This window comes from Hipposideros armiger, unplaced genomic scaffold (assembly GCF_001890085.2).
Source record: "Hipposideros armiger isolate ML-2016 unplaced genomic scaffold, ASM189008v1 scaffold_53, whole genome shotgun sequence".
NCBI classification, from domain to species: domain Eukaryota; kingdom Metazoa; phylum Chordata; class Mammalia; order Chiroptera; family Hipposideridae; genus Hipposideros; species Hipposideros armiger.
In genome coordinates this window covers 3465110-3469973 of record NW_017731403.1, presented here as the reverse complement: position 1 = coordinate 3469973, position 4864 = coordinate 3465110, and the positions used below count along the sequence as shown (strand labels likewise).

At 45.7% G+C, this 4864-nt stretch overlaps 1 protein-coding gene across 8 annotated transcripts in view; it reads right to left on the bottom strand.

Moving 5' to 3' along the window:
* Positions 1-2465, bottom strand: part of N4BP2 (NEDD4 binding protein 2) — a 93789-nt gene extending 91324 nt beyond the window's left edge. For 6 of the 8 annotated variants that reach the window (XM_019640834.1, XM_019640827.1, XM_019640832.1 and 3 more), the window contains exon 1: positions 1935-2093. The gene's annotated coding sequence lies outside the window, so the exon portion shown is untranslated. Of the gene's footprint in view, positions 1-1934 lie in introns of all 8 variants that reach the window. The other 2 variants (XM_019640830.1, XM_019640835.1) reach the window with 2 other exon arrangements.
* Positions 2466-4864: the final 2399 nt, after the last annotated feature.

Sequence of the window (4864 nt, the reverse complement as noted above, 5' to 3'; positions counted from 1 at the left end):
CAGGGCCCCGGTTCGGATCCCACATGGGGGCCAGTGACACTGCCCTCTACAGCTAAGATGGTGAACAACAGCTCAACCTGGAGCTGGGCTGCCATAAGTCCCCTGCTGCAGTGGGCTGCCATAAGCAACTGTGTGTGGCCGGCAGCCAGCATGATCTGCCAAGAGCTGCTGTGAGCAGCCGTCCAAAGGCCAGCAACCGATCTGCCTCACCTGGGAAGAGCGCAATAATAATACCAACATGGGCCAGTGAAGCGACGTCCTCTACAACCAGACTGAAGAACAAAAGGACAGCAACTTGTCTGTTCCCCTTCCCGATTCCCCAGCGCTGTTCCCCTCCAACTCCCCAATAAAATCTTAAAAAAAAATAATTAAGTCAACAGGTACACAAATTGACATTCATAAATACTATTAATACATGCTGATTTGTAATGGAGTTTGTTTTATACATTAGTCTTTTTTCATGAACTAAATTGTAGCCTCCTTGTAGAAAAGCAGCCATTACTTTCCTATTCGTTGCACCTCCTCCACCACTGCAGCCCCCCCCCATCGAAGCACAACCACTTAAATAATAAAGGCTCTGCCATAACTACTAAAAATGGTTGATTTATGATTTTTAAAAAGACAAGGTAAGAAAATTCAACTGCACTGATTATAAAAACACAAACCACATGACGTTTACATTTCAAGTGTGTAAAGGTTCTTTCATTGAAAACTGAAGGATGAGAGTTAAATCGAATTACAAAAGAGAGCTTGGGGTTTGAGAGAAAAACAATGAATAATAACGGAACGAAAAAGGCTGACTGCTGGAATGAAAACATTTTTAAGACGTGGAAGAAGAGAGGCAGCTGCAAATCACTGTTTTGTGAGAGGTCAGGTTGATCTCCAGGATTTTCTTCTCCTAGCTCAACCAATCCCCATCTATTCTGAGTTAACCAGTCTCCAGGCAAGAAGCGCTTCTTCATTGGCTTAAAGATGTCGAGTAGAAAAACCAACCAATCCTGCCTTTCAATCACAACTGTGCTATGGAGACATTACAACCACTGCACGTCGAGAATGTGTAAAAACCTGTCAGTGCCATAAATATCAGATCCTAGTTCTAAAGACTGTTGCCAGAGAGGAAGATTCTTTAAAGACAACACTTGAACGTGATCTGGCATCTACACTTTGTTTTATTACTCTAGCTCTTTATGTGTGTGTGGGGGGGGGGCTGTTTTAACCAAAAGAGCATAAAGAATACACTGCCCCTGGTCACATGACTCACTATGGAAAACAGATTTCCAAACGGATATCTCAGAGAGGATCTAGACGACAGTAGGGTTCAAGGAGGGTCCCAGTGAGGATCTAAGTTGCCTTGAGGGGACATAGGTGAGGACCAGAGTCAGAGAGGCACACATATCAGGACGGGGAATATCTCCCTGCAATATCCAAAATCAGAAAGTGTGGAGTGAAAGGCTGTGTTTGGATTTGAAGAAGTGAGTAAATAAACGGCTTTGCTAGGACTACGTGTTCTAGAGGTTGGCCCGAAGTTCCAAGAAGGCTCTGCCTGGGAAAAGCGGAAGGTGCTCCGAAGGACGCGAGGTCAAGACCTTGCGGGAACCGACTGGAAAAAAACCCCGGGGCGGGGGGGAATGAGGGGTGTGTCTGGGGCCTGGAAGCCCGCCAGGGACTGGGAGACCGAGGAAACGGCAGCGGCCCCCGCCTTTGCTTGGTCTCCGGCTGCGCGCCAGGGCCCGCCTCTCGCCGACGCCTCACTTCCCTTAGGTTCGGGCGGCCGCCCGCGGACCGAGCTGGCGGCGGACGGTGCCAGTCCCCCACGTTTGGGGCTTTGGATATTTTTGGCAGCGCCGCCCGCCGCTGCCTCGGCTCGGCTTTGGGTTTCTGCTCGGCGTCCCAGGATCCCTTCCCTCCCGGACCCTCCCACCCGCCACCTTTACCTGCTCCAGGAGCGGGCAGAGGGTGTCGAGACCGGGACAGCGTCGTCGAGTGCGCAACGTGGCGCAGTGGGTCCGCAACCTTTTCCCGCCGCCGCCACTGCGCTCCCCGGAGCGGCGCTGGGCTGGCGAGCAGCCGCGATCGCGCGAGCGGCGGGGGGACCGGGTCAAGCGCCGGGTGGGAAGACACTGCCGCTCTCTGTCCGGCCGGAGAAGAGCAGCCTTGCAGCAGCCAGCCGCGAGAGGGCGGGTGGGCGGCCGAATGGGGAGGGGTCTCGGGGAGTAAGGAATGGCTGCCACGTCGGCCAGGTGGGTCGCCGCCCTCCGCCTCCCCGCCGCGACCTCTGGTTCGTCCCGGGGCTCCGCCTTAGCTCGTGGGCCCGCCCCGCGGGGCCGGACCCAGCGACCCGGCGACCCGGCGACCCGGGCCGGCGGGCGCCCCGTCCCCTCCCGCTCGTTCAGGAGACTGAGTCGGGCCTGTAGGTTCTGCCGCAGCGGACCCGTTCCCTCCTGCCCCCTAAAGAAGCTCTCCCGAAAGCCTGACTAGTTTTCCCCTCCCCTTGTCGGGGGGGGGGGGTTCACGTGCAGAAGCAAGCCCTTTTCAATGTGTCGAGTTCTCGAGGAAGGCGGGAGCCGTTTCGCGCTGGTGAACAAGTAAAANCCGGGGACTGATCTGCCTCGCCCAGGAAGAGCGCAATGAGGGTGCCAACTTGGGCCAGTGAAGCAACATCCTCCACAACTATACTGAAGAACAAAACGACAGCAACTTGTCTGTTCCCCTCCCCCCAATTCCCCAGTGCTGTTCCCATCCCCCCAATTCCCCAATAAAAATCTTTAAAAAAAAAAACAGATGCTCTGCTTCAGAACAGAAAAATTATTCATGCCAGTCTCCCAAGCTAAATCTTAAATTTAATGAAGAGCGGATGTATAAAAATGTTAACAAAAAAAAAAGGCACATGGGGGAAATTCACCCTACTAAATACCAGAGCATATTATGAAAGTAACATAGTAAAATTAAGTGGTACAGCTACGAAAATCCAATAAAAGATCAAAGAACTATTATGACAAGTCAAGAGTCAAGAAACAGTCCTAACTATATCCAAAATTTATATGTAATAAGATAGGTTTTCTAAAACAAGGAGGCAAGAGAATTTTTAATATTGTTAACATGATTTAACAGTAATTTGTAAAACAGTTAAGGTGGTATATCACACTTTATGCTAAAATAAATTCTGATTACAGAGTTAATTTTTTAAATATTAGAAAAAAACTGATTATCACATCTGTAGAACAGTGAAATTTCTTAATTTGGAAGTATGAAGCAATGACAAAGGAAAAGAATGATAGGTTCATTTAGGAACATTTTAAACTTCCAACAATTGAAAGTAACAAAAAGTAAAATCACAAACTAGAGAAAAATACTTTCTAGGAAAAAACCATAACCATATGCTTGGGTCTTGCTCAAAGGTTTAAGAAAAAGTTAGGCCCAACAGATGATCAAAGGATATGAGGAGACAATGCACATTTAGAAAAAGTGTCCACCATCAGTCTAATATGGTTTAGTGTAATTGGTATACCCAGAGCCAGTGCTGAGGCAAGTGCAACATGTGGGTTCTTTGATCCAGTAATTCCACTGATTAATAGTCATAAACATCTAGTTGGCTTAGCCAGTTTATTCCCTCATGGAAGTTAATGAAACACTTTTAATTTTTGAAGTTATGTAAGTCTGGGTAGCACAAATTGATTAATCTCAATCTAGATGTACTAGTAAAATAATCTCTGGAGGACAATGCTAAGATTCTTCAAACACCATGCCAACCTTCCAAATAATCATATTTTAAAGATTTTAGTAAACAGTGGATAAGAAGGAACTTAAAAGTAAATTCAATAAACCAAAATTCAGAGTAATGTTAAAATCTGTGTATGGTTTTATATAAGCAAGTTGAATTACTCATCGTAATGTAGAGGGGAAAATGTTCAGATAACAAACCAATATAACAGTCCTCCTTTATCCACAGGAGATACGTTCCGAGACCCCCCCCCCACTGAATGATTGAAACTGCAAATAGTATCAAACCCTATATATACTATGTTTTTTCCTATATATACATACCTATGATAAAGTTTAATTTATCAATTAGGCACAGTAAGAGATTAACAACAATAATATAGAATTATGATATACTATAATAGAAGTTATATGAATGTGGTGTCTCAAAATATCTTATTATATTGTATTCACCCTTCTTATGATGTGAGATGACAGAATACCTACATGATGAGATGAAGTGAGGTACTCAGAATGGCACACAATTTAAAACTTATGATTTCTGGAATTTTCCTTTTAATATTTTTGGACCACAGCTGACTACGGGTAACTGAAACCTGGGAAAGTGAAATTTCAGATAAGGGGAGACTACTGTACAGATATATAAATATAAATGGCAGCCACTTTTATTTCAATGAGGATGAGGGTGATAAGGATGATAAGGACATCTGGTTTACTCATTGCCTGGAATGGCAAATTAAAAAATATATACATATTTTTTAAAGTTTACTTTTTTCTGGCTTGGAGGAGGCCAAGGTGCAATTTTCTTTAGCCATCCAGAAATCTGGGTTCATTGATACCAGCAGCCTTCACCATGCCCAGAAGTTCAATCCCAATGAGTCAAAAATCATGTATCTGAGATGCACCATTGGGGAAAATGGTGCCACATCTGCCCTGGCCCCAAAGATGGGGCCCCTGGGCTTGTATCCAGGAATGTGTACAAATCTAATGCCATCACCAAAGCAACCAGTGATTGGAAGGGTCTGAGGGTTACAGTGAAACTGACCATTCAGAAAAGACAGGCCCAGATTGAGGTAGTACCTTTTGTCTCTGCCATCAAAGAACCTCTAAGCGACAGAAAGAAGCAAAAAAAAAAACCATTAAG